The following is a 27,893-nucleotide window of genomic DNA, read 5'->3' as shown; positions in this document are numbered from 1 at the left end:
TATAAACACCCTAGCAGTCTCCAAAGAAATACACTTGAATACTCCTAACACTCTACACATTATGAGTACTTTCGTAATTCATGCGTCTGATGATGGACACATACAAATCAGTATACACCAGAAAGATACATAGAAATATCTCCAGGAAACCATTTATGAAATAACTTCCATATACCAAATGATCCCTGGCTAGTAGGAGCTGGCTCATACATCTGCATATACTAGCAAATAACTGTATCACATATTTCTAATACACTTAAATGAAATTTACTAAATCCCCTGTATAAACCTGGAACCTCACCTTCTCATCAGATATACACATACTTACTTCTCAAACTATATAAGCCTAGGAGGCCCCTACTGAAAAACAGAAATACATAGCACTAGCAAATATTTCTCCAAATGGCTGTGCTTCTTGAATACACACATAAATTCATTATACACACAACTCTCCCTAAGCCCCAAATATAACCACAATTACCCACTACACTACAAATATGCAAACATATAATTATATATACTCTTTGTTTCGAACAACTACCCACACTACCTGTATATGCTTACCCCACATTCCCAAATTCTCACATAGAATTAATTTTTCCATCTTGCAGAATATAGAATCATCTAAACACTACTATAAACAACATCTACAGCCCTATAAAATAGCCACAGACTTTCCCCCTGCATAGCAAAATACACATAGACAGCTCCTGAAAATCCACACACACAAAAACCACAGACGCATAGAACAAGCACTAGACACAAATGATACCCTCAGCACACAAATGATCATTTGACATTCCTCAATTACACAAAATAGACTGTACGCCCAAACTAATACACACCAGTACTTTTCCTAACATTGCCCTTACACATATTAAAAATCTACCATTAAACACATACAAATCCCCAAATTCATGGGTGAAAAAAGCGCATGTAAAAATAGTTCTCAAACACCAAATTACAAACACTTAATCAGTAACTCCTCGATGCCTGTGTTACAATCTCAACACCCTCCAAATACAACACTCACCCTTACACGCTCTCACAAAAATAGAGGCATGAATTCAAACACAAATAGCCACAGACAAAACCAACCCACACACTGGACTATCATACCAACCAATGAAATAGGTACAAACCCCATCAAAGCTTGCCAGTCAATCATGATTTGACATCAGACTACAAATCGATGTCTGTTACTACATTCGGCAAAGTTCCTCTCATCAGGGACAAGAGCAGTTTGAACACATGTGTTGACTGATGTTTTCACCTGAAAAAGGAAGTCACGTGTGAAACTATGAGAATGTACCTTAGATCTTCACTCACTTTCACTGATCTTCCAATGACTTGTGCTACCTCTTTTTCACGTTCCTTCTTTTCATATTCAAAAGGAGACTCATTAGGGGAGTCTCCCTACACCGACAAGGACACAAGTAACCCCCAGGGTGAAAGGGAACACCTGAGCGTTGAAGAATCTGTATCTCCCTTACCGCAAATACCTCAAAGTTCCTGTAATTGATTCTAGAGGCTGCCATGAGGGCCCGCCCCCACCCAAGCCAGGTTAGCTGTTGGGGCTCCGCCCTCTTATTGCAGCGAGAGCTCCTGTCTTCCTGAAGGGACAACCTGAACAGACACTGGGAGCAGCTGCTGGATAACGGCCGTCAGCCTGCCCACAGTGGGCATGTGCATGCGTGCAGACACGCGACACACAGGCAACTGTCCCATGAGGCTGCTGCAGGAGAGGAGAGAAGTGGAGGGTCCGGGCACGGTGGGGAGGTTCTGTATTCATGGATTCTCACCAGGACCTTCATAGCACTCTTTTCTTAAAACTAGCTCTTGTGAGATGCACACTGGTGACTTTTACATTGCACACGTGAAATCCATGCATTTAGGTACAAGAGTTTTGGAGAACTTCACCCTAAGCACAATATCCTTAAATTGGGAAAGTGTTTTCATGCCTTTTCTTGGACTGCAGTTCCTTGGTTCTTATTTATGTCTGTCAAAAAACAGTAGGTCCTTTTCCCTGCTAGGCCAAAAGTTTTCACTAAAGAACAATCCTAACAAAGAATTTCAGACCTGGGAAACACTTTGAGATACTGTCTGCTGACTCCATTCCTAGACTATCCAAATGCATTCCGTTTACTAGAATATTTTTTCTTACTGTATTTATTTACTACATGGAGGTGCTTCAATAAATGTTGATTCTCAGATGTTTCCTTGCAGGTTTTTGTTATCAATAACTTTGATCAAGACTTGAAAATGTGGGTCAGTTTCAGTTGAGATAGCAGTAGCATGGGAATAATTTTATGCTCCTTTTCATTTTTATTATATATTTGAGAATTTTAGCTGTCAAATTTAAAAAACACAAATAGTAGCAGAATCAACTTATTGACTTGGGCTGGTAATACTTTTGAAAGAAGATTCATCATCAGATTCTTTTAGTGATCAATTGCAAGATTAGCACCATTTTTACTTCACAGGATACCTCTTAAAACCCCTGGTATTTAACAATACTGAGAGCCTCCAAGCACACAGATTGAAAACTCTACAAGATATAAGCATGGGATCCCACCGTACTTCTAATGTTCCATGCTTCAGTAGAATATGATCAGCCATCTGAGGTCTGTGATCCATATCCAGAGATTTTTTTTTTCTCAGCAAACATTACCTGCCCCCACCTTTCTGCATGAATAGTCAGAGATCATGGTAAAAGGATTTCTAGTTACTCCCTTCTGTTGCCTGTCTCCCCAAATTACTTTTGGACTGATTTAATTATATCTGCCTCTGTGGTCTAAGATTTTGACAGAATACAAAATGAAGGTAGACATGAGATGAGTTAATTTTTTTCACAATTCAGTTTGTATGTCAGTGGTCCTGGTAAGGGCTCATTCAAACTCTACTCAGAGCCATGAATGAGACTCTTTTAACAACTGATTGACAGGACAAGGGGAAGAATCAACAAGAAAGCCTGCCTTTCTGGAGTGCCAGGGTACAATATATTACATCCCCATTCCTCTAGTTTGAAGTTACTGGTTAAGAATAATATCATATTTTCCCATGAGAAAAGCTCAAATAGTGAGAAATGTCTTCAAGTTGTTAATTTCTTCAACCCTTAATTTTTTTTTTAATTAAGTTTACTGTGATTTTCCTTAAATTTATCTCACCTCGTCTTCTCAACTAAGGTCAAGGGAGAGTACATAGAGTAGTTAATCCAGAGAACAAAAAATAAAATTTAGGTGCATGTAAGAAGATATTTTTGCACTGAAGAGTACTAAAGGCCTGGGAAATATCTAGATGGACAAATCATTCCCTTCAAGTGACTGGTAAAACCCACTGAAAGTATCCAGTATATATATCATTGAAATCTTTCAGATTTAGAGTTGGGAAAAACGTTAGAAATCATGAGGATATTGGGCAGGAGTTAAGGACAAATTTCCTACACAGTTGTAACAAAGAAGAGGAAAGAAACCTGAGTTCTGGATTCCCAATTCTCTTTCTTTTCAATATGATTTAAATGCAAAATTTTAAATTTTGAAACTTTTATAAGAAAAGTAGGAGAAAATCTTTGAGTCCTAGGGCTTGGTGAAGAGTTTTTATACATGAGAGCAAAAACATTACTCATAAAAGAAGAGAAACTTGGATTTTACTAAAATTTGGTATTTTCCTACATGAAATACTCTGTTAAGGATGAGAAGAAGCTATGAGTTTAGAGAAATTATTTGCAAGTCACATATCTGAGAAAAGTCTTGTGTCTAGAGTGTAGAAAAAATGATTAAAACTCAGTAAAAAGAAGAACAATTCAATTAGAAAATGGGGAAAAGATATGAAGAGACATTTCACCAAAGAGGTTATGTGTTTGGCAAGTAAGTCATGAATAGATGTTCAAAACTCCTGGTCATTAATGAAACTCAAATTAGGAACACAATGAGAATAATCACATGTTGATTTAGAACAGCTAAAATGAAAATTAACTTGTTAGTTGAGTATGCCATGAAATTGGATTTCTCATAGTGTTACTAAAGGAAATGTAGAATCATAAAGTCACTCTGGAAAGCAGCTTGTCTATTTCTTAAAAAAAAAAAAAAGAAACAAAAACTAAATATATACTTACCATGTGTTCCAGCAATTGCATTTCTGGCTATTTACTCCAGGAAAATGAACACAGGGTAACCGGCATCTGGGTACAGTCTGCAGGAGTACAAAGAACAAAGATATTCAAGTTCTGTAAGAAAGATCAAGATTTGAATTCCTGTTCCCACTAATCTCTACCTATGTCATGTCTGAAAAACTACTTAACCCTGCTAGGCTCCCATTTATCTTTAAAAAGCAGTTAAACCAAGATAATGCTGAGCACTGAGTCAGTTTCAGGCAATGGGGAACTGGCTGGGCTGGAGTTGACATTTGGTCCATCTGTTATGCGGATGAGGGATGTGTTGGGATCCCCTGGTTAGAGGTCTAAGGACAACCAGGAGGAACAGAGAACCACCTAACTCCAGAAATGAGGTGTATGAAGGCCAGGCTCCAGGGCACAGACAGCTTGGGGCTGCTGGGGTTGGGAGGAAAATAACTTAGGAGCAGTGGAGTGGCTACCAGTGCAGCTGAACTGCCTGAGCTCCCCTGATCTTCTGGAGAATGTGTGTGGACCACATGGTGTGGTAGTAGCTCACTGACTCCAGGGCCCTGAGCAGTCTTGCCTGAGGATCCATAACTGAGTCCACCACCAAGAGAGGGAATGCTAGTCTTCCCCCTTCTGGAGACTGCTGGGCTCTTAAGGGTTGATGCTGGTGGTGGACACATGGCTAAGCATGGTGGTACCTCAGTGGTAGAACTCCAGCCAGAGGCAGGGACTGTGGAAATATGTGGACACTGGGAAGACACTTTCTTGAGGCCTTCCAAGCTCATCTAGGGGAGGGAGTTCCTGCACAAGTTCCTGGCTCCAGCCAGTGGGATCCGTGTGAGAGTCCATGTGAGTCCATTTGTGCTCATCTGCCAGTAAGAGTCCAGGATATATGGGCAATGCCAGGACTGGAAAGAATTTGGCCTGAATCTTTTGAATAGCATCTAGTCCATATTGGATATGTGCTAAAGGGGAACTTTACCCGATTATCAGGGATTCTGAAGGCTGGAGCAAGTGCATTGTGAGGCTTCCTGGGATCCTACTGGCTACACAAAGACTCTGTGACAGGCAAACTAGCAGGAAGGATGATAAGAGCGTTGCTTCAAGTCTTATAGGCAGGGTCACTGAGTCCTGAGTCCCGCTAAGCAGAAAGGAGACACTAGGCTTCTACGGCTGAAGGTGTGTGGAGACCTTGGGACAGGCTGACCTGGGCCCCTGGCCAGAAGGGAGCTGTCATGTGGGGTTGAGGGCCAGGAAGGTTCCTGTTGTCTAAGCCACATTGTTTGTGATATTTGTTATGGCAGCTGGAGCTGACTGAGGTACTTCCTCCGAAGTCTGTGCACTGCCACAGCAGGAGTGGTGCAGGCAAGTGGAGATGCCCTTCTCTCCCCCGCGCTGGACTCCAGTGTCCTCACCCCTGCCCTCCCCCTGCTCTAATGCTCCTGCGAGTTGCTGTTTCCTTGTCCAGGGAGTCAGATGACAAACCTCAAGTGAAGGGGTGAGTGCTGAGGATCAGAAGGAGCAATAGGGCCCAAAGCCAGGATCAGGATGAGTCTTTCATTCGTTTTTATTTGGCTTTTCAGGCTTGGTTTGTGGGGGTCGCAGCTGGTGGACAGGAAAGCCAAGAAGGGACCACTGAGAGGTGACGGGGTTGAGGGAGGGGAGGGGGGAAGGTCCTAGCGAGGAGGCTGTTGTGGAAACTGGGTCTGTGGAGGAGAGCAGACGTGGGCTCAGGGAGGGGTGCGAGTCTCTGGATCTCGTCGATCCCGTTGGTGACACTGGTGAAGATGCTAGGGTAGATGGGGTGTTGGCAGTCAAGGCCCCCGCTGGCCAGCCTCTTCAAAACCCAGAACTAGTGAAGTCACAGACCAGGGGCCCCCCAGAATCACTCTAGGAAAGAAATGGGAGTTCAGGTGGGTTAGTGAGCCAGGTCTGAGGAGACCAGGTAGCAAAGTGGGGCTCATGAGCCTCTGCCCTCCAGCCTCACTCGGGTGGACCGCTGTGAAATTCCAGACACCAGCATCCCACTCAGACCAGTCTGATTAAGTCATGCAGGTAAGCACTGGAATCATGCTTCAGGAAGTTCCTGATTGACCCTCAGAATAATCGCAAATGTAAATCCATCAGTATGGAGGCTGTGCCCAGGAAGGGCATGGTGGTCCAGGAGAAAGCACTCTCCAAGGCCAAGAAGGGGCAGCTGCAGGATTTAAACCCAAGAGAGCTGGTCTGTGAGTGGAAAATGGCCAGCTGAAGCTGCTGCAGACCTGGCTTTTGCAAACTCTGAGCTGCAGCAGGCATCCCCACCTGAGTCCTCCTCCTTTTCATTCATTTAGTCAGGGCTTCAGTTTTCTCTCAACTTCTTGGTTGAGTTTCTTCAGAAATTGCCCATACCCAGGCCTGGTAGAGGCAGCCTGTATTGCTCAGGGAGCAGCTGAGGATCTCCTGAAAGCCTCTGGGACTTATTGGAGTCCTGAAATACTGTCAGGGCAGGACCATCTGGGGAGAAACTCCCTCACTTCATTAGCCAAATGGAAGGTTTCATCGTTGGAGGTATGTAGAGGAGCGTGGGCCATGGCTGTGCTTGGTCCCCTTCAAGCATCTGTCCAACACACACATCCAGCATTCAGAGCAGCTTCTGCCCTTCAGCACAGGGGTGAAGTGACAAAGTTCCTCTTCCATGAAGCTTTTGTAAAGAATCCAACTAGACTGCCATTGTCAGAGGTGACATGGGGAAGCAAGCCATGGAGGGGACAGGACGGGAAGGGAAGGACGTTTCATAGGGTGGAAGCATGCAGCTTTCATGAGCTGAGAGTCCAAATAGGACAACCCAACTTTCTGATGCTGGAGCAGAGGGAGCAGTGAGTGCAGACGAGGAGAGGAGGGATGGCCAGGTGGGCGGGAGGAAGAGCAATGACAAGTGGGAAGCAAGGCGGGACTCAGGTTCCCAGGGCCTTTATGGTGGGGGTTGGAACTGACGCCCATGGAGAACTGCTAGGTCAGGTCTAGCACCTGGATTACTCTGGTGCTGCGTGGAGAATGAACCGGTTTGCAGGCAGCTACAGGAGAGAAGTGAGAGATCATGGGTTGGGAGGGGCCAGGGTGGTAACAAACAGTCAGATTTGGGACAATGCACTGAAAGAGGCAACAGGACCTGTCAAAGTTGAGTCTCTCACCAGCCAGAGAAGAAGTACGCAGGGGGAGGGGCAGGCTGAGCACAGAGCCCCGGGGTCTCCAGCGTTTAGAGGTGGGAGGGGAGGGGACCAGTGCAGAGTGGAGTGGCTGGCTGGTCCTGCTGCCCAGGAAATGGCAGTGAGACTTGCTCAAGTGCTGAGTGAGAGGAGGATTGGGGACCATGGGTGTCTCTGGCAAGACAGGTTCCTGGGGACGTTGGCCATGTGGCTCTGGTGGTACTTGGGACATCCCTGGGTAGAGTGGGTTAGATTCAGGGCTGTTAGGAGGAGTCTTGGGGGAAAGGAGGCAGAGAAACTGGGCAGTAGTGGGAAGGACATTGCTACCACACGTTTATATGAGAGCCGTGAAAGTGGAGATACGACATGGAGCAAGGGAGCCTCGGGACACCCAGAGCTCCAGGAAGGACTAGCTACAATGGGCCAGGAGCTCAGGAGAGATGCAACATGCCTGCTGGAGTGGGAAGATGAATGGCACCTAGCCCCGTTGAATGCTTTGAAGTTCTCAGTGAAATAGGAAGCCAGCTCTCCAGCTGAGAGGGAGGGGTGGGGGAAGTGGTGACTTGAAGGAAAGAGAAGGGTACATGGTGTGGCTAGCCAAAAGTAACCCTCAAAGACGGCCATCCTCATCACCAGAACCTGGGGCTATGTTACCTTACATGGAAAAAAGGGACTCTGTAGCTGTGATGGAGTTGAGAATCAGGAAATAGGAAGATTATCCTGAATTATCTGGTTGAACCCAACATAAACACAAAGGTACTCATGAGGAAAGAGGGAGGCAGGAGGTGTAAGTCAGAGGAGGAGATGTGATGACAGGAGCAGAGGGAGGAGCAATGTGATTTGCTGACGTAGGAAGGGGCCATGAGCCAAGGAATGCTGGGGACCTCTAAAAAGACATACAGATGGCTAACAAACACATGAAAAGATGCTCAACATCACTCATTATGCAAATCAAAACCACAATGAGGTACCACTTCACGCCAGTCAGAATGGCTACTATCCAAAAGTCTACAAGCAATAAATGCTGGAGAGGGTGTGGAGAAAAGGGAACCCTCTTACACTGTTGGTGGGAATACAAACTAGTACAGCCACTATGGAGAACAGTGTGGCTGCTGCTGCTGCTAAGTCACATCAGTCGGGTCCGACTCTGTGTGACCCCATAGACGGCAGCCTACCAGGCTCCCCTGTCCCTGGGATTCTCCAGGCAAGAACACTGGAGTGGGTTGCCATTTCCTTCTCCAATGCGTGAAACTGAAGTCGCTCAGTCGTGTCCGACTCTTAGTGACCCCATGGACTGCAGCCCACCAGGCTCCTCCGTCCATGGGGTTTTCCAGGCAAGAGTACTGGAGTGGGGTGCCACTGTTCTCCAAGAACAGTGTGGAGATTCTTTGAAAAACTGGAAATAGAACTGCCGTACAACCCAGCAATCCCACTGCTGGGCATACACACAGAGGAAACCGGAATTGAAAGAGACACGTGTACCCCAGTGTTCATCACAGCACTGTTTATAATAGCCAGGACATGGAAGCAACCTAGATGTCCATCAGCAGACAAATGGATAAGAAAGCTGTGGTACATATACACAATGGAGTATTACTCAGCCATTAAAAAGAATACATTTGAATCAGTTCTAATGAGGTGGATGAAACTGGAGCCTATTATACAGAGTGAAGTAAGCCAGTGAAGTAAGCTGACTGTGGCTCAGATCATGAACTCTGTATTGCCAAATTCAGACTTAAATTGAAGAAAGTAGGGAAAACCACTAGACCGTTCAGGTATGACCTAAATCAAATCCCTTATGATTATACAGTGGAAGTGAGAAATAGATTTAAGGGAGTAGATCTGATAGATAGAGTGCCTGATGAACTATGGACTGAGGTTCGTGACATTGTACAGGAGACAGGGATCAAGACCATCCCCATGGAAAAGAAATGCAAAGAAGCAAAATGGCTGTCTGGGGAGGCCTTACAAATAGCTGTGAAAAGAAGAGAGGTGACAAGCAAAGGAGAAAAGGAAAGATATAAGTATCTGAATGCAGAGTTCCAAAGAATAGCAAGAAGAGATAAGAAAGCCTTCTTCAGCGATCAATGCAAAGAAATAGAGGAAAACAATAGAAAGGGAAAAACTAGAGATCTCTTCAAGAAAATTAGAGACACCAAGGGAACATTTCATGCAAAGATGGGTTCAATAAAGGACAGAAATGGTATGGACCTAACTGAAGCAGAAAATATTAAGAAGAGGTGGCAAGAATACACAGAAGAACTATACAAAAAAGATCTTCACGACCAAGATAATCATGATGGTGTGATCACTCACCTAGAGCCAGGCATCCTGGAATGTGAAGTCAAGTGGGCTTTAGAAAGCATCACTATGAACAAAGCTAGTGGAGGTGATGGAATTCCAGTTGAGCTATTTCAAATCAGAAAGATGATGCTGTGAAAGTGCTGCACTCAATATGCCAGCAACTTTGGAAAACTCAGCAGTGGCCACAGGACTGGAAAAGGTCAGTTTTCATTCCAATCCCAAAGAAAGGCAATGCCAAAGAATGCTCAAACTACCACATAATTGCACTCATCTCACGTACTAGTCAAGTAATGCTCAAAATTCTCCAAGCCAGGCTTCAGCAATATGTGAACCATGAAACTCCAGATGTTCAAGTTGGTTTTAGAAAAGGCAGAGGAACCAGAGATCAAATTGCCAACATCCGCTGGATCGTGGAAAAAGCAAGAGAGTTCCAGAAAAACATCTATTTCTGCTTTATTGACTATGCCAAAGCCTTTGATTGTGTGGATCACAATACACTGTGGAAAATTCTGAAAGAGATGGGAATACCAGAGTACCTGACCTGCCTCTTGAGAAACTTATAGGCAGGTCAGGAAGCAACAGTTAGAACATGGACATGGAACAACAGACTGGTTCCAAATAGGAAAAGGAGTACGTCAAGGCTGTATATTGTCACCCTGCTTATTTAACTTATATACAGAGTACATCATGAGAAACGCTGGGCTGGAAGAAGCACAAGCTGGAATCAAGATTGCCAGGAGAAATATCAATAACCTTAGATATGCAGATGACACCACCCTTATGGCAGAAAGTGAAGAGGAACTCAAAAGCCTCTTGATGAAAGAGGAGAGTGAAAAAGTTGGCTTAAAGCTCAACATTCAGAAAATGAAGATCATAGCATCCGGTCCCATCACTTCATGGGAAATAGATGGGGAAACAGGGGAAACAGTGTCAGACTTTATTTTGGGGGGCTCCAAAATCACTGCAGATGGTGATTGCAGCCATGAAATTAAAAGACACTTACTCCTTGGAAGGAAAGTTATGACCCACCTAGATAGCATATTCAAAAAGAGAGACATTACTTTGCCGACTAAGGTCCGTCTAGTCAAGGCTATGGTTTTTCCAGTGGTCAGGTATGGATGTGAGAGTTGGACTGTGAAGAAAGTTGAGCGCTGAAGAATTGATGCTTTTGAACTGTGGTGTTGGAGAAGACTCTTGAGAGTCCCTTTGGACTGCAAGGAGATCCAACCAGTCCATTCTGAAGGAGATCAGCCCTGGGATTTCTTTGGAGGGAATGATGCTGAAGCTGAAGCTCCAGTACTTTGGCCACCTCATGCAAAGAGTTGACTCATTGGAAAAGACCCTGATGCTGAGAGAGATTGGGGGCAGGAGGAGAAGGGGTCGACAGAGGATGAGATGGCTGGATGGCATCACGGACTCAATGGACGTGAGTTTGAGTGAGCTCCGGGAGTTGGTGATGGACAGGGAGGCCTGGTGTGCTGTGATTCATGGGGTCGCAAAGAGTCAGACACGACTGAGCGATTGAAATGAACTGAACTGAACTGAACCGAACCGAAGTAAGCCAGAAAGAAAAACACCAATACAGTATACTAATGCATATATATGGAATTTAGAAAGATGTTAATGATAAACCTGTATGCGAGACAGCAAAAGAGACACAGATGTATAGAACAGTCTGTTGGACTCTGTGGGAGAGGGAGAGGGTGGGATGATTTGGGACAATGGCATTGAAACATGTATAATATCATATATGAAACGAATCGCCAGTCCAGGTTCAATGCAAGATACAGGATTCTTGGGGCTGGTGCACTGCGATGGCCCAGAGGGGTGGTATGAGGCGGGAGGTGGAAGGGGGTTCAGGATGGGGAACACGTGTACACCTGTGGCAGATTCATGTTGACGTACAGCAAAACCAATACAATTTTGTAAAGTAATTAACCTGCAATTAAAATAAATAAATTTATATTAAAAAAAAAAAAGAAAGAGCAAGAAAACATTTTCTCCTAGAGCCTCCAGAAGGGAGCAGCCAGACCAACACCTTGCCTTTAGACTCTGATGTCTAGAAATGTAAGATAATACATTCTGTTGTCTGAGCCACCAATTTAAGGTGATGTCACCAAAGCACCAAGAAAGTCACACCAGGGCTTCTTGGACATTGAGAACGTGCCATCATCACTTCAGCTCTTCTCCTCTGGGGTCCCTACCTGGGGTGCCCTTGCCCACCGCCCACAGTGCACCCATACTGCACTCTTTAAGGCCGGGGAAGGCCAGGCCCCTGTACACTCGAGGCCTCAGGGATTCATGCAGATGGGTCTTGTGGTTGCTGATATTATGGTGGATTCTGGGCTAGTATGAGGGAGATGGGAAGGGCTCCAGGAGCCTCCTGACCCCACGGGAGTTCTCAGAAGGCAGAGGAAGCCCCACCACTAGTATATCCCATGGAAAGTAAGCTGTGCTTTGCACTACTGAAAAGACAAAGTAAACTGAGTGTGGGTGTGTGGGTGTATGGGTTTTGTGTGTGCTGAGTGGAGGCAGGGCAGTGAATTCCACACTGGGTGAGAGGACAGGTCTAAGACAGGTCCAGAAGAGCAGGTGCAATCCAGGTAGATGGAGACAGGCCAGGCCAGGAGATTCAAAGCCAAGACTTGCTAAGTACCTCCTGAATGCCAGTACAGTACTAAATTTCCTACAGGGACCTTATTAAGAGGAGGCTTTAGCAAGTCCATTTCATGGGTGAGGAAACTCAGCTAAGGTCACAATCCCAGGAAATGACAGACTGAATACTGGAGCGGTGTCTTTTCTGCCCCACAGTCTAAGCACTGAGTGCCTCTGTGGTCTGTCTCAACTCAGACCTGTTTCTGGGTGCCCTGTGCAAGGGGGGAGCACTTTCAGGGAGAGAAGAGGGGCCTGGGTTGGAGGATGGAGCCAGAGCAGGTGGTATGGCCGAAGATGAGTCTAGATGGAGTCTCTCGGGTACGCTGTGGTGACTGAAAGGCTAAGAGAGGCAGGGGGGTGGTTATATGCTGCCTTGGCTCTTCAGGGTCCATCTCAGTGGTGTCCTCGTCCTGAGAAATGAGAGGCGGAGTTAGCTTAAGGGCACTATGGATATCCAGTGAGCAAGCAAAAGGCCATGGAAGAGCTTGGCACATGATGCCCGCTTGGGAGGCTCGGCCCTGAGGGCGACGCGGTGGAGGTCACGTTAGGCTTCAAGTGAAAACACAGGGGCCCATGCTGTGCTGCCTTCCTTTAGGGTAGCCACTTGTCCTCTCCAGGCCTGTTTTCTCATCTATAAAACAGGGCACTACACAGAGTGTAAAGAAAGGTTCACAATTAAAATATCCAACAAGGAGGCTTTCTTGGGGTTAAAAATCTTCCCTCCTTGCAGAGGACACGGGTTCCATCCCTGGTCAGGGAACTAATATGCCACATGCCACGGGACAACTAAGTCTACATGCTGCAACTACTGAGCCCGTGCGCTCTGGCGATCGCGTGCTACAACTGGGAGAGGCCCACGCTCTGCAATAAGAGCCTGTGTGCCACAACTAAGATCCAACACAGGCGAAGCAAAATGAACAGAAGCAAACAAATACACGAAAATACAAATAGCCAACAATAGACATATATCTGGAATATATAAAAGGCATAAAGAGCCCCTAAAAGAAGATACAGACAACCCAACAGAAAAATAAGAGGGGGGAAAATCTCGAAAGGAAACTTTACATAAAAAAGATATCCAATAACAATAAATATGTGAAGTATATTTAATTGGTCATTGGGAAAACGCAAACCACAACAGTCTATTAAAATGAGAAAAGATGGAAAATGCTAAGTATTGGTGAGAGTATAAACTCTAATCCACTGCTTGAATGCGTGGAAATGGTGAACCACTTTGGAGATGTTCGGTAATATTTGCCAAAGCTGAATATACACATACCTTTTATTCCAACAATTTTACTCAAAGGTTTCTGTGAAATAGAAGGTGAAACATTTGGAAGTAAAATAAAATGAAAAACTTGGAAAGTACTAAAATCTCCATTAAGAGTGTAACTGATCATCAAGTTCAGCGCACACAGTAGAGTCCTGTAGAGTAAGGAGACTGAACGGGTAACAGTATGGATGAATCTCACAAGTCTAACATTAAGACAAGGAAGACTGACAACTGGAAATAAATTCTACTTCCAGAACATTCAGAATCTAATCTAAGGTATTAAAGGTGAAGATGGTGGTTTCTGTTGGGGGTTGGTGACAGGAAGGAAGTGTGAGTTGAGCCTCTGGGGTACTGATCACATGTGGCCCATGTGAAAATTCATCCAACTTACGAAAAGACCATGGATATATTCTTTTGTATGTATGTTATACTTCAGTAAAAACTTTAATATATGCCTTGCAGAGGACATGGGTTCTCTGAATAGATGAATAGATGCTGTAGAGGCCTTCATGTCAAGGAACTTAGGAAGGGGAGTTGGCCTGGGGGACACTGCCAAGGAATGGAGTCCAGGAAGACTCCCAGAGGGAGGACATGGGAGGTCTCAGGGGCTCCTCAAAGAGAGCAGAGGCAACACAGCCCCTCCCCAGAGAAACTGAAGCCCTGAGAACAGGTGAGGGAAAACCAGAAAGAGCCTTATTCACCCGGCAGATGGACTTTCCTGTCAAGAAGTCCCTAGCACACAGCATGTTCACATGGACAGAGCAGTCTTGCCTTTTCCATCCCCATATAACAGTTTATAGAACTTGTTCTCAATGAAGCTCCCCTTACCCTCCTGGAGATGGAAGAGTTCGAGCAGAGGTGCTGTGAGGATAAGGAGGAAATCAGGGAAGGATGCTGTAGCCTAGCTACAGAGCTCTGCCTTACCAGTCAGCACTGCCCCCCAACCCGGGGTTTTCTCTGCACAGCAGAGCTTTCATCCTTGTTTCAGTCTTCCATCTATGCCTAATAAGCCCTCCCCTGTTTCTCAAACTTTTCCAAATTCATCCTATTCCTTCAACCTCTTTCCTAACAATAGGCCACACTCCTATTCCACAAAAGGAAAAGGCAAATCCCACCAACACATGTCACTCACTGGTGCTTAGCAACCATTCACCAACCTCTCTATCCTTTGACAAACCATCCCATCCACTCACCCACTGTCTATCACTAACATTGCTTTCCATCCACCTGTTCCTCCATTCACCTACCTATCTTTCCTCATGTCCCCTTTGCCCACTCACCCGTCCATCCATTTGCCTACACACTCACCTTTTCATCCATCTCTCCATTCTCCCCTCCATCAATAGACCCACTCACTCCACCTCTCTGCCCACCATCCTTTCACCCACCCGCCCAACCATCTTCCCTTCCACCCACTTGTCCTCCCACCTTCCCACCATCCATCCTCTCACCCTATCACTCATTTATTCTTCATTCAGTTTACTCATTTATTCCTCTGGCCTCATGTTAAGTATCTTTTAACTAATGATACAGGGGAATGTTTTTAGTTGGGACAGACAGCGTAAGTGGAACAAATAATGAGCATTATTTTAGACATGATAAGTGGGGTAAAGGAAACAAAACAGGAAGATGCGCTCTCAGGGGTGGCCTGTTTTAGCTCACGTGATCAAGTAAAACTCCTCAGAGGAGCAGCTGAGTTGCATATGTAAAGAAACGAGTCATGGCAAGGTTAGTCAGGGCAGCAAACGAGTCCAGGGAGTCGATAGTCAAGGTGGAGACCTGAGGTGGGAATGGCCTTGAAATAGTCAAGGCAGGAAGGAGGCCTGCTGGCTGGGGTGGTGTGGGTGAGGGATGCAGGAGGAGATGAGAGAGAGGAATGGGGCCTGAGAGCCAAGGCAGGGAGTTGCGACCTTATTTTAAGTAGAAATGAGAAGGAACTGGGGGTAATGAGCAGGGAGCTGGCATGACTCCTGCTCTAAAGAAAATACTCAGACAGCTGTAAGGAGAGTAACATAGAGCACACAGGACGGGAGCTGAGATCAGGCTGGAGGTCCAGGGAAGAAGGACCCGGGGGCAGCAGCGAGATACCTACCAGGTGCCAGGCCTTGCCTGGGGCATGGACTGGGATATCGAAACAAGAAAGACAGGGTCCCTGTCCTCAAGGAGGAACCAGTCTGTGTGTGTGTGTGTGTGTGAAGGGTGTATACATGTGCTGTGTGTGTATCTGTGTGTGTGAAATACATGTGTTGTGTGTGTGTCTCTGTATTGTGTGTGTGTGTCTGTGTGGTGTGAGAATGCTGTGGACCTGGCTGCTTGTCCTATGATTAGGGCGTGTTAGTGACATACTAATACGCAGGGACCAGAGATGCTAGAACATCCCACCCAATGAAAACAGCATCAGTTCAAAATGCCTGTAGGACCTCTGTAGAGAAACACCATATCAAATTATGACCCAACTTAATAATTGCAAATAACTACTCTTTCCCCCCTTAATTTTGCATCATAAGCATTTCACCAAATCATTAAAGTTTTTCTTTAATAAAACTCTTGCTCTTAAGTTTTTGCCTACATCTCTCCACTTTCAAACTTAAGAAACAATTTTTTTCCTGTGTCATTCAGTTCACCTAATGAGCCTACAAAGTAGATGACTGAACTGGGTTGGGAGAAGGGCAAAGCGAGGTTCGGAATTGATCAGGCAGCCTCAGAGGTCAGAGGTCATACTTGAGGTTTTTGTTTGTTTGTTTGTTTTTTCCCACTTTTCCCAAGCACCTCCTATGGCACTGGGAAATCAGAGAGTTTGTCAGTGACTTGGAAGGAGTCAGGTCCCAACCACGATCTTTGAGTTGGATCAAGTCATTCAGATCTGTGGTTGATTTAAACCTTGGAATCAAGAACCAGAAAGACTTCAAGAACTCAGATTCTTGATTGCAAAGTCAAAGATTCCCAGACTTCAGAGCTTTACATTTAGGGAACACCAAAGCCTTAGAATCACACACTTTCAGAACTAGAACTAGAATGGTCCAGTCCTCTGGAAATGAAGCATAGTGGGCCAAGGGGACCTTTGCCTGCAGACCCCTCAAGTGGAGACATACCTCCCTCCTTTGCTCCTCTGTCCTTCTCCCCTTCCTCCTCCTCCCCATTCTCATCCCCCCCCACTCCCCCACACCCCCTTACTTTCCTCGTTGAGCATCCCCCAGCCAGTTATCTAGCAGGATGAGCTTCATTCCAGGGACTAGGAGGCAGGCAGGGATGATGTAGGAGGTGAAATTCACAGGAAAGAGCAGCTCCAACATGGCGATGTCACTCTCAAAGGGATGTAACTTCTCGAAGTCTGGATGTGTGATAATCCGGCTCACAGACACCTCCTGGGTGTGCTGAGTGCGCTGGTACAGCTGGGTGCTTCCTAACAGAACCCCGTAGTTCCCTGGGGCTTTGGATTTCCTGGAGGAGGAAAGGCGCGCCATCACCATCATCTCCAAGTGGGGACTAGCTCTTTCCCTGCATCCTCATCTAACTGCCCACACCCCTCTGGCCCCCTCCACTCCACGTGATGCCAGACAGCTTCTGTCTCCCTATTTCTAATGCTCAGGAGGCCTTCTTTCTTGAGACTAATTGATATCCTACTTAAAGTTTCAAACATAAGGCTGGCTTCTCCATCACATACTAGAATTGGGGAAGCACTGAATCCTTGTTCTTGAAAACTCTGTGGGGTCATCAAATGAAGGCCTTTTGATCGTACATGGCAGGCATTCTGGATCCGTCCCAGCTCTAACCTTACCCTTCCCGAGGCTCCATACAACCCACCTTCTGGCCCCACACTCTTCCTGACCATCCCCTTTTTTCAACACCTACCTGCCGAAAGCCTGCTTCTCCACTGAGTTACAAGGACTTGCAAAAGATTCGTTAAATAAATGAGCAAATGAAGGCACGAAACAGAACCTTGCCTTGTTCCCCCAACACAGGTGCTGAAACTTCCTTCCTCCCTCACTGCCTTCACAGCTCATCTACTTGGAGACCCTCTCTCAAGTTCCCGTCACCCAAGCCTTCCCCTCCAGCAAGCCCTCCCTCTCCACACATCTTCTCTTGACCCCCCACCCATGTGCTCTGCCCTTCTCATCCATGCTGGGCTTTCTCTTCTGACAGGATGGAGACATGGTAAGGAAGGATTCACCACCCCTGATGCCACAGAGGGCCTTGCACAGAGCATGGCACAGAGTGGGTGCCGATGGACTGTGAGCCCTCAGAGCTCCAGGGCCCAGACCTCGGCTGTGACGCCTGAACTCTCTGGTGACCCCTAGGCACCAGGTGAATCTGACTGCTGGGCAGCCCTGTCACTCTCCCAGGGAGCCCACCTGCCCCTTATGCAGCCTGGCGCCACGGCTCCCTGCATGCACGCCAGTGACCATGAGTCCTCCTGGGCACACAGTTTCGCAGGAGTAATAGGAAGAATCGTTCAGCTGCTGGCCACACATGCGGTCCCAGGCCTCCATCTAGAGTCTGACACCTGGCAATAAGGGGGCACTGAGAAGAAGGTGCGATCTGAGATGGGTCCACATCAAATGGCAGCGAGGACTGACACTGCCACTCTCCTGAGGCACACCTGTGTTGGGGGACAGACACAGGGGCTGAGGGCAGAGCATGAGGAGGGTCTGGGCAGGTGAGCGGGGAGGACAGTCCAGGCAGATGGTACACAGGCCAAAGGCAGGAACAACACACCTCCAAAGGCCACAGACTGCCCAGAGGAAAGCCCAGAGCAGCTAACGTGGGACACCATCCCCCTTTTCTCATCTTCCGCTGCATCCCCTCCCCTGCAAGCACCTGTGCTGGCAGCCTGGGAAGGAGACATACTTAAGAAAGCAGTAGGCGGTGGAAAGGAGCCAGCTGGAGTTAATGAAGATAGCTCCACAGACATGCAAGCCCTGGGACCACAGCCTCCACACCCCGGCCACCATAGGTCGTCCCCATTGCCTCGGATCTCCCGCCCACTGTGGAGACTCCCCTGCCGCCTTTAATAGAGACACTGGTGGTATTCCAAGTGTTGCGACCAGGAAAGCCTCCCTGTTTCACATTTGGGAAAATCAAGGCCAGGCCTCCAGCAGCCTAGCCAAAATGACAGGGCTACCTGGACTCTGCCTTCACTGGCTGCCACTGAGGACTGAACAGCAGAGCACAACGCTTCAAGCCCTGTGAGGATAAGGACCCAGGGGTCTGGGGGGGACCAGCTCACAGGAACATCTCCAGGCAGATGGACATCCTTGAGCAAGGCTGCCAAGCACTGCGCATGACTCAGACCTCATTTCCCTCACCTAGCACGCCTCAGTGCCTTGTCTTGTAGATCAAAGAACTAAAGGTCTCAGAAGTTGCCAACATTACTTTCTCAAGACCACGGCTTCTAAGGGCCTGTGCTCCCTCCACGCTACCCCATGTCTTAGGGAGGGAGGCTTGCAGGCAGAAGTTGTGGTGCTGTGTGATCTGGAGCAATTCACTCCCCTCTGAGGCTCTGCAGGAGTCTCCATTTCTAAAAGAAGAAGGAGTGGGCTAATGAGGACAGCCCTGGTTCTGGGACTCACACCCGGGAGGGCAGGAGTGTGCCCAGGCCCCCTGAGACCCGGCATCCTGGTCTAGGGCCCGGGCTCCCAGGGCCTCAGTGAGGGGAATGAGACCCCTGGTCCCTGGACTCAGGCCTATTCGCTCAGTAGTCCTACAAGTCTCCTCCATCCAGCCGCCAACGTCTGGGCCACACCCCGCCAGTCCCCACTCCCACAGCCCCACAGAGGGATTGGGTCTTTTCCCACCCAGAGGCCTCACAGTGGAGGGCCTGACCCACCAGTGTGGAGGGCATCTCTGGGCTGTCTGGTAGGAGGGAAGGGCAGAGAAAAGATGAGACTTAGTGGCTCAGGACACACAGGCCCTGGTCACAGCCGGCCGCCCTCAGGCCCCGTAGGCTAGGCGATCTTGGCCCGAATGGAGGCCCCAACGAACCGATAGCCCCCGGAGCCAACCGCCGTGCTCGCCAAGTCGGAGCGCCGCCCCTCAACGCTCCCCCATCGCCTGCAGTCGGCGGGGGGCGGCTTTGGCTGGGAACCTCGCAGCTCCCGAGCGGCCACGTTCAGCAGCAGCAGCCAGAAAAGAGCTGCGGGCTGGCCTAGACCTTGGGGGATCCCCGCCTCCCTGTCCGTTGCCAGGGTGACTGACCCCAGTCTGACCTCACCCTGCTCTGGCCCCGCCCCAGACTAACCCCAATCCCACCCTGATCCTCTTAATTACTTTTTAAACAACTCTACTTCGATAAAATGTATATACCATGATGTTCACTTATTACAAAGGACAATTCAATGATTTTCAGTAAATTAAAAAAATACATATTTATATTTAAATAAACCTTTTACTTTAGGATAGTTTTAGGTTTATGAAAAAGCTGCAAAGATAATACAAAGACTTCCAATATCCCCCTCACCCCGTTTCCCCTAATGTTAAGATCTTGTATTACTACATTACATTTATCATAACAAGTGAGCCAATATTGATACATTGATGTTAACCTTAGTCCATTCTTTTTTTTTTTTCTTCAGTTTTTTAAGTTTGAGGTGCATAGCATAGTGATTTGCCTTACATGCATCATGAAATGGTCATCACAATAAATTTAAAGAAACCACATAGGTACAAAATGAAAGAAACTGGAAAAAAAAAATGTATTTCCCGGTGATTAGAACACAGGATTTACTCTATCCACTTTCACATATAACATAGAGCTGTATTAATTATATTTATCATGCTGTATATTACATTCCTAGTACTTATGTATCCTAAAACTGGGAATTTTACTTTCCTAGTACTTATTTCCCTTATAACTGGGAGTGTGTATCTTTGACTGTAGCTATCCAATTCCTACTTCCTGGCCTCGTGTAACCACAAGTTTAATCTATCTCTTTCTATGAATTTGTTTTTGAAGTATACTTGACCTCCAATGTTATGTTAGTTCCTGTTGCACAACATAGTGATTGGATATTTCTACACATTTCAAAATGATAAGTTAGTTATATCACCATACAAGGACATTCCATAGTTATTGACTATATTACCCACACTGAACATTTCTTACCCATCTCATACTCATTTATTTTGCAACTGTATAAATACTATTTATTTATTTATTCCTTTTGACTGTGCTGGGTTTTGTTGCCCCACGAGGGATCTGTCTAGTTGTGGAAAGCAGGGGGTGCTCTTTGTTGTGCTGCGGTGCTTCTCATATGGTGGCTTCTCTTGTGGAGCACTTTTTCTAGGGTGTGGAGGCTTTAGCAATTGAGGCTCATGGGCTTAGTTGCCCCACAGCATGTGTTATCTTCCTAGACTAGGAACTGAACACGCGACCCCTGCATTGGCAGGCAGATTCTTAATCACTGGACCACTATGGAACTCTTACAGCTGGAACTTCAATCTCCCTCAGCTTTTGCATTCTTCCCCCTCAATCCTCTTTCTCCTGGTAACCACTTATTTGTTCTCTGTGTCTATAACTCTGCTTATGTTTTATGTTTGTTCATTTATTTTTTAGATTTCACATAGAAGTGTCATCATACAATGCTTGTCTTTGTCTGACTTATTTCACTTTAGCGTAATACTCTCTGGGCTTCCCAGGTGGCGCTAGTGTAAAGAACCCGCCTTTCTATGCAGGAGACTTAAGAAACAAAAGTTCAATCTCTGGGTTGGGAAGATTCCTTGGAGGAGGGCATAGCAACCCACTCCAGTATTCCTGCCGGGAGAATTCCATGGACAAAGGAGACTGGAGGGCTACAGTCCACAGACCACAGAGTCAGACATGACTGAGCGACTTAGCACAGAACAGAGCACATAATGTTTTCTAGGTCCATGCATGTTGGCACAAATGGTAAGATTTCATTCTTTATCAAATATGTGATTTGCAATATTTTCTCCAAGGCTGTGGCTTGTCTTTTAACAGTGGCTTTTGAAGAGCAAAAGTGTTTAATTTAATGAAGTCTAATTTACTAATTTTTTATTATATAACTCATACTTTTGATGTTATAGCTAAGAGATCATGAAGATTTTCTCCTATGTTTCTCTGAGAAATTTTAAAGGTTGTTTCTTACATTTGAAGCCATGATCAAGTTTTAGTTCATTTTTGCCTAGTGTGATATAATAAGTTTCTGCTTCTTAGTTTTTGGTCTTTCTTGTGGCTATCCATTTGTACCAGTACCTTTTCTTGGTTAAAAAAGAAAGATTAGTATTTCTCATATTGATTGTTTTAGGACATTTGTTGAAAATCAATTCATGACAAAAAGTAAGGTTCTATTCCCGGACTCTCAATTCTGTGCCATTGAATTATATTCCTTTCCCATGCCAGATCCACTGTCTAGATTAGTATGTTATGGTAAAATTTGAAATCAGGTAATAAAAGTTCTCCAACTTTATTCTATTGCCAAATTGTTTAGGCTGATTTGAATTCTTCACATTTCCCTCTGAATTTTAGGTCAGCTGTCAAATTCAACCCCCCCAAAAAAGCCTGCCAGAATTTTCAGTGGGACTGCATTAAATTTATAGACCAATTTGAAGAGAAATGCTTTCTTGATAATGTGAAATTTCCTGATCCATGAACAAGAACTATTTCTCTCTTTGGATAGATCTTTAATTTCTGTCAGCAATATTTTGTAGTTTTCAGTGTACAGATCTTATAGTTCTTTATTATGTTTATTGCTAGGTATTTTATCATTTTCCATGCTATTCTGAATGAAATTATTTTGATTCCCTTTTCATATTTTTGTACCTTGTATATAGGAACACAATTCATTTTTATAGGAAATATTACTCCCTGTGAACTTTCTAAACTTCTTTCTTTATCCTGGTCTGTTTCATCTTGTTTTACTTTGCTTTGGTGGGTTCATTGGGGTGTCCTAACACATGCAATCATGTCTTCTGCAATAACAGTTCTAACTTTTCCATTTAAAGTTGGATTCCTTTAGTTTTTTTTTCCCTCCTATCTTCTTTTCTCTTTTTCCATTCCTCCCTTCTTTCCTCTCTTTCTCTCTCTCTCCCTTTCTTTCTTCCCTCCACTTTATAGAGTTGACATTGATAAGGATCCTATTTTTTAAAATATGGTCTATCAACCTTTGCCTTTAATTTTGAGTATTTATTCACATTCAGGTGATTATTGATACTGTTAGAATTACATTTTCCAGTTTTCAATTTGTTTTCTGTATGTCTCTTACCTTTCCTCCACTTTTGAGACAGACTGGGGCATGGGGCCCTTTGCTGAAGGGCTGCAGCGGATTCTCATATTCGGGTGTACACATGGGTGAGTCCCACCTGTGGGTTAGAGTCCCACAGTCAACGTACAACTGGCTGGTTTCCAGGCTTGATCACTCCAGTGGGCAGTACACAGGGTGCTCCCTCCTTAACTGGCCCTTTCTGGAAGCACACAGGTTGGTGCCTAGATAGACAGTCACAGGGGGCGGTTGAAACTGCAGTCTCTTTCTGTCATTTTCTCTTTTATCAGTCTTTTCTGTCCCTCCTCCCTTTACACCTCCCTTAGTCCTGTACCTGCACTCCCATCCTTTTAATCCTGAATACTTCTTGTTTGTGTCTTTACGTTTCTGTCATTGAGGTTTGTCTGTCCAACTGTTCCTGCAAGCCTCTGCTGACATTGTGGGCCTGGTGGAGCACCTATCCAAATACAAATACAGTCCTCATTGTCTGTGTCTCCTTCATTGCAGGCAGATTCTTTAGCCGCTGAGCCAACTTAGCGGGAGTTTAAAGAACGAAAAAAGAAGAGAGGAACCTGTATCACTATCCTCTGACTTTATAGTGTACTATTCTGCCGCCAGGTTTCTCTGCTCATGAGATTCTCCGTGCAAGAATACTGTAGTGGGTTTCCATTTCCTACTCCAGGTAATCTTCCTGACCCAGGGATTGAACCTGGGTCCCTTATGTCTCCTGCATTGGCAGGCGGGTTCTTTACCACTAGCACCACCTGGGAAGCCTGTTTGGCCGGGATTCTCTCAGGAAATACATCTGTAGTCCCCCAGACTGAGGGGAAATAAAAGGCCTTTTAGAATTCAAGCAGGAAAACTATGAGATCTTTGGTGTTGTAAAAATTAACTTGTCTGGCTTAAGTTTGTGGGTTTAATCAATACAGACTTCTCTGTATTATCAGCAATAAGTATTATACTTTTATTGTACCTAGAGTTACTGGAAGTCAATAAGTACATATTGTTTCTATTGTAAAATCTGTCATTGAGGAAAATAACATGATATGATTAAACTTCTAAGTAAATATGACTGGGATAAGAGTTTTCAGTAAATTCTATGGGAATAATTGGGCTTCCCTGGTGGCTCAGATGGTAAAGAATCCTCCTGCAAGGCAGGAGACCTGGGTTCCATCCCTGAGTCAGAAAGATCCTCTGGAGAAGGGAATGGCTACCCGTTCCAGTATTCTTGTGTGGAGAATCCCATAGACAGAGGAGTCTGGCGGGCTATAGTTCATGGGGTTGCAAAGAATTGGACACAACTGAGTGACTAACACATTCACACTTTTATGGGAATGATTATGTTTTGGAAATGTCCATCTAGAATAGTTCTTCCTAATTTTGGTAACTTGAAACCAAATTAAGTTAAAGAATGGTAATCTACTGAGCATTCAGGACATTTTAAATGAAATGAAATATTGGAACTTTAATTGCTAAACCGGTCTAAATTTACCTATTCTTTTCTCTTGTGAGAGAGAAACTAAAGGTGTTTGGCTTTATTAGACACATGTCTTGCAGCACATCAAGGAAAGAAACTGTGCTTTGGAAAGATACGTGTTTCTAGAAGTTATGGGATACTCCAATCAGGGAATGTTAATATGAAATGCAGTTCATGGTGGCTTATGAAAAATAGTATGTATGTTTTCAGAAAATAAGGTATGAGGAATGGAAATATACTTTGTTATTAATAAAAAGAAAGAGGTAATTTTGTCCTAGAGCTGGTTAGCTCTGCATAGATAAAACAAGGTACAAAATATGGCTACAGAAAATTGCAGATTTCTGGGAAAGGAATATTGAGAAAAGAATTTTGTATGAGGTTGGGACTGTCTAAAGTTGGATTACATTTAAGTAGATAGACGGATTTTATTAAGAGTAAGCTGATATGAGACTGGATTTGGTTTCTTTCATAAGAGAATGAAATTTTCCTGAAAAGCTACTTTTGATAACAGATTGTGAGTTTCTGTGATGTTAAGTGATCTGTACTTACTTTTGGATTTTTTTTAGCTCAAGGAATAATTGTTTCACAGCAACCTATGATTCTCTCTGACTGGGTATTTTAAAACTTTTTGAAATTTTGAAAGATTTCCCAAACATCAAATCCTGGTTGAAATTCTTTTGACTTCCAGTAAACTTTGAAATGCTTCAAGGGGCCCGTGGAGCATCCAAAAGAGAGATCCTAAACCAATTGTGCTCATTTAGTGTGTTAAGTTACACGGGAAACCTTGTCCAAACTCACTGTTGCCTGTGTCAGATGGGTTAGCAGGCTCTCCCCAGCTGCCAAATAGGGGAAAGGGTTTTGGGTTCTTCTGCTGTTTATTCTTTCACTACCTAAAAAAAATCCCCTGTGGGAATAATCCCACCTCTAGGCTCTCAAGTCCTGTCACCCATGGCAGTTTTCACTGCATTCAACTCCCAGGTCCTTCCGGAGCTCTTTTTTCCACCTCTGGGAGTCCCTTCACTCCAGGCCTTGACAGCGCATACATACCATGTCACAGAATACCTGTTGTGCTGGTCACTTCCAAGCAGCCCACATCATAGGCTTCACAGATGCTCACACTCGAGGAATACCACCCCCAGCGTAAGAAAACCTATTATAGGGCAAAAGCCTCCAGGTGAGTGTCTCTAGGACACTGAACTACCTTTCTAGGAGCACTCTTTCTGGATTGCAGGTTATTCAACATGTGAGGATGTAAGCCAGAAGAGAAACCTCCTGAGTATATCTTTAAAACCTGAAAATTTTTCAAAATAGACAGACTGAAAAGGGAAAAACTTAAAACTCTATTGTAACATGGCCTGGGCCTTATATAAGTTGGAAAGTGGAGAAAGCATTGCCTGAAAAAGGCCTGTGCAATTAGTTCTTTTCTGTTGCAACATGGAAAAATGGATTGAGGTTCCCCATGTTCAGGCCTTCATGCTCCTGGGATTTCCCTCATGGTCCAGTGGTCAGGATTCCAAGCTCTCACTGCTGAGGGGCCAGGTTTGATCCCTCACTGGGAAACTACAATCCCACAGGTCACTTTGGCAAACAAAAGGGGAGAAAGGTTTTGCGGTCCTTTACGAAAACCCTACTCTATCTTGCTCCTGTAATAAAAACCCTAGGGAATCAGTAAACACTTCTGATGTTTTAGGTGATCCCCTCCCAACCTTCCCCAACTCTCAGGTGGGGAAAAAACAAGCCCCACCTACTCCCTAGACCCAGCTACTTCTCTGGTGCCTTCTGGCTAACCCCAAGCTTGCCCTCCTTATGTTCCTTTATATCCTCCATTAGCTCAGGAGAGAGAGACTAGTCCCTCCGGGGTAATCTGTAGGGGAACTTCCTGTCACCCAGGCTCAGGTTCAAAGTTAGCCCCTACCTCTGCCCCACAAGGCCTTCACCCACTTTGGGAAGTGGCTGAAGGGAACAGAGAGACGACTAGAGTGCCTGTCCGCTTCTGAATGGGACACTTAGGAATCTGTAAGGAGAGGTTTCGCAGGTTCTCAGAGAACCCTGAAAAGTTGCGGGATGAATTTATCAGGCTGGAGTTGACATTCTCTCTCACCTGGCAGGACGTCATGGTTATTCTGGCCCACAGTTACAGCCCGGCTGTAAAGGGGCATATTCTGAGGAAGGCCAGGAAACAAGCAGTGGGCCACTGATCCATCCACCAAATTTATCAGGTGGGTGGGGATGCAACCCCAGAACAGGACTCACACTGGGACTATGAAGATCGTATAGGTCAGGCTAGGGTGAGACATCACATGACTTGTCTATCAGAAGGAATGAAAAAGTTTATGGTGAAACTTTAAATTTCACCTGTAAATTATGCTAAGATCTGAAAGGTTACACAGGAAAGAGATGAAAACTTGGCAGTCTCCCTGACCTGGGTGACAGGGGCCTTCAGGAAAGCCTCTGTCCACAGAAGGGAGGATGCTATTGGCCATGCGTTTTATCACCCAGGCTACTTCTGATATAAGGAGAAAATTACAAAAACTTGAGGCTAGACTCCCAACCCCATTGTCAATCTTGGTAGAGGAGGCATTCAAGGTCTATAGTAACCAAGACTTGACGGAAGAGGCCAATAAAGATAAGGGGCTAGTAAAGAAAACAATTTTGGGCTGCTGTGATTCACCCGCTGCCTCGAGTGGACCCTGGAGGGCTGAGATGTCTGGGCAGATGGCAAAGAAGCTCTTTGGGCTTGAACCAATGTGCCTTTTGTCATAAAGGGAGGCACTGCAAGGGGAATGTCCTGAGTGCCCTCCTATGGGATGCCTAAGGGGCAATCCCGACTGTCGCCAGGTACTTGTGACTCTCTTGGATGAGAGAGTCCCACACATCAACCGTTGGGGCCTGAGCATCTGCCTGGCTCCAGATTCCACTTGATCTAGCCTCGTTACTCCAGGGGAGTCTCGGGTCACACCTGGTATGGCAGGTAGGAAAACTCAATTTCTTCTAGACACTGGAGCTGCCTGCTCTGTTCTGACTTGGCCCTCTCTCCAACTGAGACTATTGTGATGGGAGCTGACGGACTGTCAAAGGGAAGGCAGTTACATCTTCCCTCACCTGAGGAGTCCGATCCATTATTACTACTCACTCCCTTTTGTATAGTCCAGAGTTCCACGTCCCCCTTCTCAGAAGATTTGATAAATAAGATAGGAGCTAGTAGGTTACCAAGATGGGGTGAAGTCCAAGAAGGTAGAGAATTCAAGCAGAGATTGCATCTATTAGCAACCCCAGATGACCCACCTGCTGGTCATCAAAATATTCCCCCCAAAATCAGAAAACAAGTAGATCCTGCAATTTGGGATACCTCAGGACCAGGAAAGGGAAAACATGTTCCTCCAATAAAAATAAGGTTTAGGCCTGGGGAAATATACCCCTGGAAAAAACAATATCCTTTAAAACTTGGGGCCATGAGGGAAATCCAACTGCTGTTCCCCAAATTCCTAAAATACAGACTCATTAGGCCCTGCCAATCCCCTTGTAACACCCCGATCCTCCCCACTCCCACCCTGCACCATTCAGGAGCCTAATAGGGAATATCAGTTGTTCAAGGCTTATGAGCAGTGAACGAGCCAGTCATCCCTATTTACCCACTGCTGCCAAACCTATGCACTTT

The 27,893-nt window shown here is 45.5% G+C and overlaps 1 pseudogene; it reads right to left on the bottom strand.

Moving 5' to 3' along the window:
• Positions 1 to 1,587: 1,587 nt before the first annotated feature.
• Positions 1,588 to 26,351, bottom strand: LOC120879413 (annotated as a pseudogene).
• Positions 26,352 to 27,893: the final 1,542 nt, after the last annotated feature.

Source organism: Oryx dammah, unplaced genomic scaffold (genome assembly GCF_014754425.2).
Source record: "Oryx dammah isolate SB20612 unplaced genomic scaffold, SCBI_Odam_1.1 HiC_scaffold_20, whole genome shotgun sequence".
Classification (NCBI taxonomy): Eukaryota; Metazoa; Chordata; class Mammalia; order Artiodactyla; family Bovidae; genus Oryx; species Oryx dammah.
Note: the sequence above shows the minus strand (reverse complement) of the source record. Positions and strands in the feature narration are given on the sequence as shown.